The sequence below is a fragment of the Mobula hypostoma genome, chromosome 21 (genome assembly GCF_963921235.1).
Source record: "Mobula hypostoma chromosome 21, sMobHyp1.1, whole genome shotgun sequence".
Taxonomy (NCBI): domain Eukaryota; kingdom Metazoa; phylum Chordata; class Chondrichthyes; order Myliobatiformes; family Myliobatidae; genus Mobula; species Mobula hypostoma.
In genome coordinates, this window is record NC_086117.1 from 26364606 (window position 1) to 26379272 (window position 14667).

Genomic DNA, 14667 nt, shown 5'->3' on the forward strand with positions numbered 1-14667 from the left:
GCTGGTGAACGCAGCAGGCCAGGCAGCATCTCTAGGAAGAGGTGCAGTCGACGTTTCGGGCCGAGACCCTTCATTCCCTGCTAAGCCTGCAGGTAGTCCTATTCTTGATCATTGCTTATTAGATGGAAACTTTAGACAGTGGTCACGAACATCCTTGGATTGTTTGAAGGGACAGTGGGTGGGGCTTTCTCATCTGTGATGTGACTACACAGGGAGCATTTGGTGTGACTACTTAGAAGAAGCTTTACTCCATAGTTTGTTTTGTGCAATACCCTCTAAGAAATCTTTCCTGCTGAGAAGATATTTCCATTCATTGGGGGAATTTAGAACTGGAGATATTGTTTCAGAATGAGTGGTTACCTATTCAAGAATCTTTTGAATTCTGTGCCCCACAGGCTTGAGCCATCGAAAATATTGAAGACTACAATAGATTTTTGGGCTGTAGGAGTAGGGGTTCATGCATGAATTAAGGCCATGACGTATTGGATAGTAGACAGCAAGCTCAGGGGTCGTACAGTCATCACCTGCACCTATTTCTTATTTTCTTAAGGGTCAGCACAGTGGAAGCTTCAGTCTGACTAGCTCTCAATCATATTAACCTTGAGAGCTCAGATTGTCAGCACATTGAAGGATGGATATTAATGGCGTTGATATCGAAACATTAAAACAGTTCTGATAGAAGAGGCCATAAATGTTTCTTACTGCTTCCTCTGCAAAGCCCTTCCAGGACTGTGCCAGATTCTGTCAGTCTGCAAGGGTGACCCTGAGTTTTCACCCTGACACTTTAATTCTGACCTCTCTGCTTCAGGTCTACGTACAGTTTCCATGAGGCCTGATATAAGCTCAAACAACAGCTTCTCATCCTCTAATGGCATATTACAGGCCTCGCGACTCTAAATTAAATGATTTCAAATAGCCTGCCTTTCCAGTTTGGATCGGAACTAGTTAATTCTGATAAAAGTTTACCAGTGTAACTCCATTTGTCTTTCTCCATAGATGCTGCTTGACCTGCTGAGTATTTCCAGCATGCCACCTCATCTGAGATTTTTCAGCTGCGGTGTTCTGTAATTCGCAGGTCTAGTACTGTTATTTTAGAACACAGAACATGGAGCATAGAACGTAGAAATCTACAGCACATTACAGGCCCTTCGGTCCACAATGTTGTGCCGACCATGTAACCTACTCTAGAAACAGCCTAGAATTTCCCTAGCACAAAGACCTCTATTTTTCTAAGCTCCATGTACCTATCTAAGAGTCTCTTAAAAGAGCCTATTGTACCAATTTCTACCATCTTCGCTGGTGCTGTATTCCACGCACCCACCACTCTCTGTGTGAAAAACTTACCCCTGTACCTACTTCCAAGCACCTTAAAACTATGCCCCATCATGTTAGCCCTTTCAGCCCTAGGGAAAAACCTCTGACTAGCCACACGATCAATGATTTTCTTGTTAATCTCCTATTCGGGTCTCTGCAGATAATTCTGCTGCAGTTATCCAGCCTTCACTTCCCTCTCTCAGTCAGCACCATAGCTATCTGTGTCATCCAGCCTCTCACACTCTCCACTCTGTCACAAACATCCTCTTTGTTCTTTCCAGCACTCCCCCTTCTCTGCAACTTCAAACACACTTGCCTACTAATTTATTCTCATTCTGAAGAAACATTGATTTTATTTCTCTCTCCACAGATGCTGCCTCATCTGATAAGTATGAGGAGCAGTTCCTGTTTTTACTTCAGCTCTCTTTGGGGAATTAATTTTTTCCCCCAAATTTCTTGCACCCATTATTTACCTGAATGGATGAAGCAGGATATCATAGTTGAGAAAATTCATTTAATGTGAGAAGGCTCAAAAAGTCATCTAGAGATATCAAAACAATTTTAAGTTCTGAAGGGTGTGTTTTGCACAATGTAGGTTCTGTTGTGTTTGTTATGGGGCAGAGTCCTTGAGAGCAACACAGTCTCACAGAGGCACAGCCGTTCAATCTGCTGTGCAAAAGCCCAGTGGCCAGGTTCAATCCCGACCTCTGGTGTTCTCTGTGTGGAATTTGTGCATTCCTGCTGAGACTGGGCTCTCTTCAGGGGCATTTGGTTTCTCCCACACCCCAGAGTTTGCTGGTGGTCAACTGGGCCTCTGTAAGCTGGCACTAGAGGGTGGCAGGAGAATTAGCAGGGTGTTGATGTGCGGGTAAGGGAGAGTAGTTTAGAGCAGGGGTTCCCAACCTCTTTTGTGCCTTGGACCAATACCGTTAAGCAAGGGTCCATTGACCCCAAGTTGGGGACCCTTGGTTTAGACAGAAATAATTTGGGAGAGGGACTTGTTTGAGTGCTCTGAGAGCTGGCATTTGACTCAAGGACTGAATGGTTTCCTTCTATGTTGACAGTGTAGCTGGACGATGCAGACCGTGCTGCTGCCTGGGACAGAGAGGCGTCGGTGCGCGGAGATGTGCAGTCTAACACCGAATGATCATCTTAGTTGCTTTTCTTGTGATTGCAAGACCCTGTTGGATGTTATTAATGTAGAATGCTGCAAGTCCAATTCACTGATTTATTGGCGGATGGTAGGGCTGCAGTATGGCCTCCGTCATAGTGTGGACTAGGCCCAAAGCTGCAGTGTCGCCTGTTTACAGCACCCAGGAGAGGGGCATTGGAGTTAGGGCGCACCACCAGAGTTCCCAGGTTGATGATGTGCAGTGTCCAAGCTAGAGTCAGTGCTGCCCCCCAGTGTTCGCTCAGCAGAAGACAAGCTGTATTGTGTTCGACTGTAAGACTGCTGCAACATTCATGTACTCGGGGACTTGGACTATATATGTTTTTGTGTGACTATATTTTACTGATTGCTATCTATATGTGCTATATGTGCCTTGTGCTGTGTATGACTGTTGGCACTGTGTTTTGTATCTTGGTTCCAGAATATCACTGTTTCATTTAGCTGCATTCATGGGCATTCATTATGGTTGAATGACCATTAAATTTGAAATTGAGGCAGGGAGGCTGATAAGGAGCCATCTGTTGTTGGAATCAGCCGGAGATATGTTACTTCATAGAGCCAAGTAATCTGTTGGTGTTTACACCCAGAGTGCTGCATGAGGAATGGCCTCTATGAGAATCTATACCAGGCCACTTTCTTCAAGAGAGTCAGTGCTATCAGAAGACAAAAAGACCCAGGGCTTGGCTAGTTTCACTGCCTTCAGCGGTGAATGTGACCCATGGCTCAGTGAGAATGAACATCATTACATGCAGAAGCAACCTTTATCCCTTTCCAGAATGAAAGGAGCTAAGACTCCTTTGACTTGTAACCATGTCAACAGTTCTTTATCTTCAATTCTCCCTCCCTCTCTTCAAATTTACCACCATTTGATGGGAGATCAGAAGAAGACACCTTTGAGCTCTTTGCCCTTGCATACTTTTGCTAAATCCAGCCTTTCCTCTTCAAAATCCTGGTGTTATCTTTCAGATCTGTGTTTCCCTTTCCCAGAATTCCATGAGTTTCTGCCCTTGCCTCAGAGCTGAAGGAGCTCTTCAGACGTTGCAAATTTTGTTCTACGTAACTATTGTTAAAGGTCATCAGCCATTGATATGGTTGACCACATCGTGATCCTCCATTGGTTTGTCACCATTTCCAGTTTTGTAGTAGCATTCTCCCCTGGGTCAATCTATCCATCCAGGTAATCGTCTGCAATGGCACTTCTTTAAATTCCCTCAGCTTGATCTTCAGTGCTCCCAAAGGATTTATTCTCAACCCGCACATTCTCTCATCTCCACACTACCGCTTGATGAAACCTACTTTGCCAGTTTTCACAGTTCATTCACAGCTCCTGTGCTGTTTGGATAATGCCTCTCTGGACCCCTCCACTGTGGATTGTTTGTCCAATATTCAGTACCGCACCAGCAGATATTTCTTTATACTAAATACTTGGAGCACTGACTTTTGATCTCTGCCACAAACATAATTCCTTCTCCTTGCCAGTTGCAGTAGCTTCGCGCCAGATATCAGTGTTGTAACTAAATGCACACAATTCCACTTCCGTATCAAGACATGACTTCATCCCTTGCCTCAGCTCATCTTTTGCTGAAACCTTCATGTATGATTTTAAGATTTAAGATCTCCCGTTTAAGATGGTGCTGGTGAAGTGCAGTGACGACTTGCTGGCAGGAAACAAAACTATAAACTACTTAATTAATCACACTTTTTCTCGGATACGATCACTGCAATCAGTGGCCAGAAACCTCCCTTTCGAGGTTGAGCTTTCGAACCGCCTGTATGACCTGGCATTTTTGCGGTGTGAACTGAAGTCTCGACGAGGACGGGTGGTAAGAACCAAATTGAGGTGGCAGGGCCCAGGCACGAGGAAGGGGAATAAGCCACTGTTTGTCCATTGCTTGGAGGCGATTCAAAGTCGCCGAAACAAGGCGAGGAAGTGTTTGGCTGATTTAAGTTCCGGGCTGGATTGGAAAGATTAGGTACGGGCTGAATCAAGGCAGCGGATTTACTCGTCTGTGTGATGAACTGAGACCGTGGCCTGCAACTAACGGGCTCCCAGAGAAGCTGCAGTGATGACTGGCCTCATGGATGTGAACTCACTTTTGTGAACTTCAGTTATGAATGTTATTTGTTTACTCTTATTGTTCGTGTGATTTGTTTCTTTTTCTGCAGGTTGGGTGTTTGACAGTTTTCTTTTTTTATAACGGGTTCTATAGGGTTTCTTTGTTTCGTGGTTGCCTGTAAGGAGACGAATCTCAAGGTTCCGTATAGTATACATACTTTGAACATGTATCTGGAACTTTGAACTTTGTCGCTGCCAGATCTAACTCACTGCCTGAACCCACTCTCTGTAAACTTGGGACCAGCCAACCCCTGCTAGGCTTGTTCTGAGGCCATTTTCCTACAATGTAGCAGTGACATTGCTTTGCAACACACGGAGGTTGAAAAAAAAACCAACCTCAGAGAGTTCTGGATCTGAGTCGTTAAGTACGTAGGAGGCTGAGAGTGAATTTTGGATTGCGGGTGAGCTGAGGTTTATTGACATCAGGCAGGGAACAGAGCTGAGGCCAAAGATCAGATCAACCGTGATGTCATTGAATGGCAGAGCAGTGTCAAAGGCCTGTGTGGTCCAATTCCTCTTCCCAGAATTAGTATTCTTATAAATGCAAGTCTTTATTTCATCATGCCCTTGATGACCTCATTAGGCTACAAAAAATCCCCTCCTTGTTTTCAAATCCTCTCCTTATTTTTGTAATTTCCTCCAGTTTCTGCAGCCTTCAACGTTTCCATGCCTCTCTATTTCTGGCCTCCTGATCGCTCCCATATTTGCTCCAACATTAGCAACTGCGTCTTCAGCTGCCAGGGTGCTGGGGCCTGGAATTCGCTCTCCTTGCTCCTTTTAAAAATGCTTAAACCCACTCCCCTTCTGAGGATATTGATCACTGAGGTGTGGTTCAATGTCCAACTTTTGCTTGGTAATGCACTCGCGAAGGGCTTTGGGATCTTTTACCAAGTGTCTATGTGATCGTCATCGTTGAGGGAGAGAAAGAGTTAAAAGCTCCGTCCTCTGTGAAGTGCTAGTGTTTTGGAAAGGGAGGCTGCTAATTTAACAGATGCTGCAGTGGTAGTGCAGAGAGGTTCGGTGGGAGGGATGGGTGAAGTTATGGAATAAATATTCCGTATGGGAGCTGGGAGTGAAGGACTGAATTCTCCAGAGTCAGCTGTGTGGCTTGGTAGAGGAAGCCTCAAGCAATGAAGCAAGAATGGCTGTTTCACAGAAATTTCAGTTATTTTCTGCTACAGGATTCTGAGCCAACAACAAAAACAAACGAAGCTGTGGAAAAAGGAAAAGGGAAGAGTCAGGAAGGGAGCAAAAAAATAGACGTTGAAACATTTGAATTTTTCTTTAGAATTTGTTTGCAGGATGTGGCATTACGGGCAGGGCTAATCACGCATGTCTTTGAGAAGTTGTTGGCAAGGCACCTTTCAGCTCTGCTGTAGGGTTTGTCGTGGTGACCTGACAGTGCGTGTGTGGGGGGAGGGGGGAGGGTTCCAGCATTTAAAGCAAACGACGATGAAGGGGTACTGGCGTACTTCCAGGTTTCAATGGCGGAGTGACTGAGGTGGAAATGAGGGAGGTGTTTCCCAGAGGCTGCTGCTGTTGGTCCTCCTGGTTGGTAGGGGTCATTAGGTTTGGAAGGCACGGCTTTGGTGGTTTGGAGCACTCTGTCTTGTAGATGGGTCACGGTGTTAGAGTGGAGGAGTGAATGAACGCTTGGGGTGGTGGAAGGCATGATTTCCCCCCAAGACAGAGCTGACGACTATCACCCATCTCAACTTGGGCATTTGGAGTGACCTTTCACTAGATACCCAGCTTTTGATGTTGGCTGGTGCAGGTACATTTAAGGACAGTGGTGAACATCCCCTCTCCCTCCTCCTCCACGTACCCCAATAATCACCCGACTGTCAAGGAGTAATGGTTCACCTCCAGCTGGGGATGATCATTACCTGGAATTGGGTGGCTTGATGCTATTTCCTCATGCTTACTTCTTACTCGGCCCATTGGGTCAACACCAGTTCTTAGGAAGCGATCACATCAACTGCATTCCCACACACACTTCCCTACAACCTCCCTTTCCTCACACGTGACTCTTAATGCCCTCTTCGTTCTCCTCTCACGCCCCTAGAGTCAACTTATGGTGCCCAATTAACCAGCATGCCTTTGGGATGTGAGGGGAAATTGGAGAAACCCACACAGTCACAGGGAGTATGTGCAAACCCACACAGTCACAGGGAGTATGTGCAAACCCCACACAGTCACGGGGAGTATGTGCAAACCCACACAGTCACGGGGAGTATGTGCAAACCCCACACAGTCACGGGGAGTATATGCAAACCCCACACAGTCACGGGGAGTATGTGCAAACCCACACAGTCACGGGGAGTATGTGCAAACCCCACACAGTCACGGGGAGTATGTGCAAACCCACACAGTCACGGGGAGTATGTGCAAACCCCACACAGGCAACAACAGAGATTAGATTGGTACCCAATTTGCCATTATGTGCTATGTTGACTGTAACCTGACTCTTTCAGCATTCTGGTACAACCTTCTGGATGATACATGCGGTTGTGAACAGACCTGAACACGGTGCAGTCTTCAGCAAGCATCCTTGCATCTGACATTGTGGTGGAGGTAAAGTCATAAATAAAGCAGCCTGAAGATGATTGGCCCCAAGAGATTGCTCTGATCCAAGAGCTAAGGTAACTAATTTCCAACAACCTCACCCACAATCCTTTTCTCTATGAGAACTCCAGCCATTGGAAGGTTTTTTCCATCGATTCCTATTGATTTTGTTTTCACTAATGTACACTCAATCAGAAGTTGCCTTGGTGTCAAGGCCAATCACTCTCACCCCAAGCTCCAAGCAATCTGCCGCAGAGCTTTGTGGGCTGAGCAGTACTGATTGGTGGGGGGGGGGTGGTGTGGAAGGAATTAATGGTTCAGGGCAAAACCTTGCATCAGGACTGGGAGGCTGGTCAGTCAGTTAATTCCTTTCTCTTCGCGGGCACTGTTCCACCCACTGCATTCCTCCGGCAGACTCTGTGTGGCTGTAGATTCCAGCATTTGTAGCCTCCTGCGCCAGGGATTCAGCAAACTGTCCATATTTGGACAATGAGTCTAGAGCCAATTAGTTCTGGCTTAACTCAAACTGGACATCACTGGGAGAGGCTATTGGTGATCTGAATCTTGTTAGACAGTTCTTCAGAATCAAGAAAGAATTGTTTCTTTATCATTATTGCTGTTATTATATCATTATCACTGTTTTTTTGCGAGGAAGGGGTTGGGGGGTTTGATGTTTTTTATGTCCCAGATGCCACTTTCCACGTGGGCGGTCTGTTAGTTTTTTTGTGCGAGGGAATGGGTGGGGGGGGGGGGAGTTGGATTTGTGAGTTTTGTTTCTCCTTTTTTCTTTTTTGTGCCGGGGGTGGAGTGGTGTCTTTTCTTTCAACAACTGCCATGGTTTTTCTGTATTTCATGGCTATCTGGAGAAGACAAGTGTCAGAGTTGCATTGTACATGCACACTCTGACAATAAAATGAACGTTTGAACCTCTGATTCTGGGTGTTGATAAGGACGTCATCCCACCCAGACACAGTGCCACTGGTGGAAAGGCAGCAGAGTTGGTGGGAGAGTTAGTTTTTTTGGACGTGATATTCTCCATCTTCACTGGGTTTCCAGATGAAGAGCCTTGAGGTTCTCAATGCAGCAACCTGATTAAGGAAGCATCAAAAACATTTGCAACACAAGAGACAACAGACGCTAGAGTCTGGAGCAACAAATAATCTGCTGGAGGAATTCAATTAGTTGAGCAGCAACTATGTGAAGAAAGGAATTGATGGCATTTCAATCAAAATCCTGCATTTGGGACTAAATGTGGAGGGAGGAGATAGCTAGTATAAAGAGGCAAGCATCCAAGGGGTTTGAAGATGAGGGTAGATCGGGCAAGGTAGGGGAAGGGGAGGGTGGAGTTTTATTTTTGTGGATAACATTGATGATGGTAGTCTGCTACACCCAGTCTGCAGGTATCTTAGAAAGACTCTTGCATGGCAGGCTGGTGAGAAAGGTAAAATCGCCTTTTCAAAGGAAATTAGAAACTTTCGGCCAAAAGTGACGGTGGTTGGAAGCAAAGAGTCAACAGTTGTTTGTGTATCGGGAAGGCTGCTTACGGTGAGGTTCTGCAGTATTTGTCATTATGTTTTATGGTGTATGCCAGTAATTTAGAGTTAAATTTGCAGGGCGTGATTAAGAAATTTGCAGATGACACCGGAATCAGTCAGGTAGATGATAGTGAAGGGGGAAAAAACCTATTGACTGTATTGGCCAGTGGACAGAAAAAGACAATATAATTAAATCCATTAAAAACTAAGTAGTGCCCTTGGAAACAGCAACAAGGCTCAGGAGTGTGGAACAGATGGAGTGATGAGAAGTGCAAAGGAAGATGGGCCCAGGAACACATGTCTGTGCCTGAAATTAGTTGGACAGACAGCTGAATTGGTGAGGAAGTTAACGGAATGCATTCTTTTTAATATCTGAAGCATAGAATTGAAGATTAGTCAGATCTTGCTCAACTAAGTATAGCGTTTGTTAGATCACAACTAGAATTTCTGTGTACGTTACAAGTAGGACGTGACAGCAGTGAAGATACAGAGGGGGGCTTCCGAAAATGTTACCAGGGCTGGAGAATTGAGGAAAGATGATTAGGCAGGAGTGATTTTCATCAGAAACATGAGGTTGAAGGGAAATCTAAGTTCCTGTATTTGCCAGGATGTGAGTGTCACAGGCAAGGCCAGCTTTTGTTGCTCATCCTTGATTTCCCCTGAGGAGTTGGTGGTGAGCTGCATTCGACAACTGCAGCAGTCCATCTGGTGAAGATCTCCACAGTGCTGTTGCGGAGGGAGTGACAGGAGACAGACCCATGGAGGAATGGAAACATATTTCAGAGGGAGGATTGGGTGACCTCAAGGGGAGTATGCAAATGATGCTGTTACTATGCAGCAGCTGTCTTCACCCTTGGAGACAGGGGATTCTTATCATTCTGGTGTCCTACAGTAAGTATTTTGAAAATTGAAGGGTGTATGATACCGATAAGGCTACAATAGAGTGGGAGAGAAGGACTGATCAGGGAAGGACAACTATGGCTGATAATTTTAAGCAGATAATTAGAAAGTTTAGGGATGTTTTGAGGATGATAGAGATCTAGAACTCATTGCCAGATAGAATAGAAGAGACAGAAACCATTAATATATTTAAGAAGTACTTGAAAGAGAACAAGATGGGTCAGTAACCTTCTGATCACGATTTAGTTGAAATAAATAAGGGCTTTAGTTTGACACAGTACTGCTCCATATCTCTACACAATGACATCATCTGATTCTTTACCTAATGATTGTAAAGTAGTGTCATTAAAATTAAGAGAATGTGAATCTTTACATCATGACCAAAACAGGATACTGACTTACTCAAGCAACATGGGGATTTATTCTAATCACCAACTGAGCCTATTCAGGTCACTAAAACGTAAGGGAAGTTTTTGCTGCCCATTGTCTGAGAGCCAGATTACGAGGTGAGACAAGGGATTTGCCTCTTGGGTTTTGGGCTGCGGCCACTGCTGAGGAAGCCGCTCAGTAAATGAGTGAAAAATGTACGCCAGGAACAATGGGGATAAGTTTACGGAGAATGCATTTGAGGTGAGGGGGAAACCAAGCCTGTGGACAAACCATTTTAATAACAAACTTTAAATATGCTAACTCTAGCTGTGGCCCAGATTTAATGAGAACGATGTGGGCAGGCCGGCGGTTAAGAAAATTGGGTTAGAAACCCAGGCACATGGAGAACAGGAAGGGCTGGTGGAAATAGAGGTATGGAGAAGTCAAAGTAAGTCCAGGGTTGAGGAAGGCTCAATGAGAAGGAGAACCTCACCCTCCCATACCTCTCAAAGATTCTGCGTAAAAATAAAATGTTTTAACATTGCTTGTGCTGCTTCGCCGCCCCTCCCACCCCCACACACAGATTCGTGCGGTAGTGGATTCATAGGGATTGGTCACTCACGTGGCATGATGGCATCTCTTGTACAGCTGCTGCCCCAGGGTGCAGGAGACCCAAGTTCAATCCCGTCGTTGAGTTTAATCTGTGCGGAGTTCGCATGATCTCCTTAAGACCTCATTTTCCTCCGGTTTCCCATTGCATTGCAAAGACAAACAGGTCACTATAAATAACCTCTGGTGTGCAGGAGAAGAGTAGTAAGGTCGGGGGGGGGGGTGGTGGAAGAATACAAATTGTGATTAGTGTCAGATCTTTGCAAAAGGGTTGGTGAGGACTTGGTGGGGTGAAAGGCCTGAATACCTGTATGACCCCTGAACTTAAGAGTGAAAGTGCCATCACCATGTTGATGGTGTCACCAAGCTGGGGCTTCTCAGTGTGATGTCTCTCTTGGGGTGCTTGCCTGGGGCCTGTTCCGAGGTAAATTCCAATAGGAGAGGGCAAGACAAGCTGTATTGTGTTTGGCTGCAGACTGCTGCAACATTGGACTATATGTTTTTGTGCGACTGTATTTTACTGCTATCTTATATGTGCCTTGTACTGTGTACGACTGTTGGTAAGGTGTTTTGCACCTTGCGCCTCGGCCCTGGAAGATCGCTGGTTTGTTTGGCCGTATCCACATGTATTTGTGTATGGGTTGAATGACAAGTAAATTAGAACATGATCATCTCAGGAACACCAGGTGATTTCCACCTTCCCCTCCCCCATGCCCATCCTGTCCTCTGTAAAGCCAAAATAGTGGAAAGGCAGTAAGGTCAACCCCATAATTTCCAAAATTGGTTGCGACAGAGCAAGGAGCACATTTGGAATTGGTTGTGTGGAGTTGCTAACCAGTGAAGCTGATTCTGTAACATGGTCAGTGATTATCAATATCCTACTGGCCATCTCTGCAATGACCTCTCCAGCAGACGTTCTTTCTAACCCCAAAGTCCTTACCCAATGGAATAATTCAATGGGATTCAGTGTTGTTCCCTATTTAAAAGAGCTCTGTAAAGTGGAAAATTCCCTGCCCTCCTATATCTGTCTGAGCTGGATTACCAGACATAGGCTTTACAAACCTCTGGGGAGGGCGAAGCAAAGCAGCATCTGCAAAATCCTCTGAATCCAAAGGGAGGATAAGGGAGCTAACATCAGCATTCTCTCCCACGCCATCATTCCAATCATAAAGAGTTAGCACCAAGCTGGGTTGTTTGCATGTTGGATACCAAATCCCCAAAACAGATACTCTAGACTGAACGCTATTACACCAAGAAGCCAACAAATGGACGGAGAAAACAGTTCAGGTATAGAACATAGAACGGTATAGTACAGTACAGGCCCTTCAGCCCACAATGTTGTGCCGACATTTTAACCTACTCCAAGTTCGATTTAAACTTTCCCTCGCACGTGACCCTCCATTTTTCTTTCATCCGTGTTTATATCTAGGAGTCTCTTAATGCTCTTAATGTATCTGCCCTCAATCCCTGGCAGGGTTTTCCATGCACCCACCACTGTGTGTGTGTGTGTGTGTGTGTATGTGTGTAAAAAATCTATCTCTGACATCCCCCCCTATACTTTCCTCCAATCACTTTAAAATTATGTGTCCTCATATTAGGCATTTCCACCATGGGCAAGAATCTCTAGCTGCCTGCTCTATCTGAGTCTCTTATCATCTTATACACCTCTATCAGGTCACCTTTCATCTTCCATTGCTCCAGCGAAAAGCCCTAGCTCACCCAGCCAGTCCTCAGAAAACACGCTCTCTAATCCAGGCAGCATCCTGGTAAATCTCCTCTACACCTTCTCTAAAGTTTCCACGCTTTTCCTATAATGAGGTGAGCAGAAACTGAGCACAATACTCTCAGCAGACTTTTATAGAGCTGCAACATTACCTCACAGGGACTGTTCTCAATGCTTGCTTGAAAAAATGTACAGCCTTCCCATTGACTCATTGGACCCCTCAGAGCAGAGATGAAACATTCGGAATAGCAATGAAAAGCTCAAGTCAATTCAGATGAAAAGCAAATGCAAACAACGGAAAGGGTACAGCAGCTCCAAAGCTACCCAACTGCCTGTCCTCTAGAACATGTTCTGCTCCATCTACGTCAGGGTCTCTGGATCCCACTATAACCTCATCAGCCACCTTAGAGCCCACAAAGATGGACCGAAAACAAGTCATCCTCGACGGTAAGGCACTGCCGAAGAAGCGGAGAATGGTAAAGAGACATTTTTCATGAGTCCGAATGGGAGGCAGAAGCATTGCAAGACCGATAACTATGAGTTGAAAAGGTAATGGAGGGACAACCCAAAGGGGAAAGGGAGAGCAGTTGAAGAATGCAACAGCAGAGAGGAATAAAGAAAATGAAGCATGCAACAGAGAACAGACAGCAGCTGAAAAACAGGTTTAGAATGAACCTAAATTCATGAATTTAGAATGAATTGGAAAAAATGGGGAGATCAAGGGTAGAAGAAATTTATTGCAAATGAGCACGGACAGAAAGAAGTTTGGACAACATAACATTGCTTCTCGGTTTAATTTTCTGCGAAGCTGCAACCAATGGGTTCTCAAGTGACTAATGACATGTCTTGGTGGCCCAGTGGCTATACATCAGTTCAGGCTATACACAGAATAAGATACCACATCCGCTGATCTTAGCCAAAGCAACATCCTGTCTTAGCATTCCTGGCATTAGAAAAGTGAGTATTAGATAAGGCCTTGGTCCAGATCTCCCTCTTGATTTCAATCAAGGAACTTGTTTGGGGAAGTTAAGACCTGTTGTGAAATTTTCATGATCAAGTTAGCTATAGATTATCACTGTCGATCTCCTACATCCTTGGCAGTGCTACAAGAGGGGTTTTTTTTGGATTCCATGGAACAGTACCACCAGCCAAGCCAAGAGAGGGAAAACTAAGCAGGAAAAAAAGGGTCAGTGAAGTGAGGAATCTGCCTCTTTTCTGAGATTAGTCTTAAATGTGTTTGCAATATCACTGAGCTACAAAAAGTTCATTTACCCCAAATATGCTTGAGTTGGGTGAAGGATCTAAAAAGACGACCAGAAATTTGCAACCCTGCGTCCCCCAGCTCAGTGGATCATTGAAACAGCAACTTGACCACATTAAAATACGGAGAGCATTGAGCTAAGACACTGAGGGTTGGCTGCTGCATCCAGCTGAGACGTGGCTCCAGTCTGGCTGCTTAATGCTGAGCGTCCAAACTAAGCCACAGAGAAATATTCCATTCATGGGGCATGATTTATAATTGCATTGTTTTAGAATGCCTTCCAGGTGACTATGTAACAAGAACGGAATGGGAAGGGATATGGGAGGTCAGGGTTCTGTGCAAATCCATTGGGATTCAGTGGTGTGGATGTGAATGGGAACAAGTTTGACCATTGGAATTCCATGGAAGGAGAGTGAATTGAACCGAGGCACTTCAACAGGAGAAACGAAGTGGGAAAATAAGACCGAAGTGCGCGGCATCTTGATATAAGCTACTTACGATGATTTAGTGTACAGCTAGAGTTTTAATATGTAGCCGAAAGAATGGCGGCGATGGAGGGAGGGGGAGTAAGAAAGAAAAACGAACAGGCTTAGAAGTTCCTGAGTGGGCCGGCACTGCTCCTTAATTCTTGTTGAGTTTCCCTTCACTTCAAATAGTTGTGCTTGACTGTTTCGTGCTGGCAGTAATTGCAGCCTGTCTAGACACTGTCTGGAATGAGGTTTAGGGCCTCTTTTCCTTGTTCTCAGCCTCTGGTAATTTCTGCCAGTTCCCGGGATCCAAGGAGCAAAGGTGAAAGAGTAGGTTTCAAGCTGTGGGAACAGAATTTTTAAAAACCCTCTCTGCTGCCCGGGTTTACAAAGAATTTTAACCCCTGAAGTCCTGGTTTCACAACTTGATTTTTACTGTATTCTGCCAGTCTTCTCGACGTGCTAACTTGCTTTGGAATTTGATTCAACAGATACCGACTGACCTCTGATACATATGCCAAAACAACAATAACTTGCATTTATGTTGCATTTTTTTTTACTGTAATGAAACATCCTAAGGAATGTTGTTCAATAAGATTTGGCACCAAGCCATATCTGGGAATTTTAGAACATGAGC

General features: G+C 45.0%; 1 long non-coding RNA gene across 1 annotated transcript in view; it reads left to right on the forward strand.

Moving 5' to 3' along the window:
* The window catches only part of LOC134359640 (uncharacterized), a 35126-nt gene continuing 20459 nt past the window's right edge, over nucleotides 1-14667 (forward strand). The window contains exons 1-2 of the long non-coding RNA XR_010021160.1: nucleotides 1-92; nucleotides 7076-7243. This is a non-coding gene — a long non-coding RNA (uncharacterized LOC134359640). The remainder of the gene's footprint in view (nucleotides 93-7075; nucleotides 7244-14667) is intronic.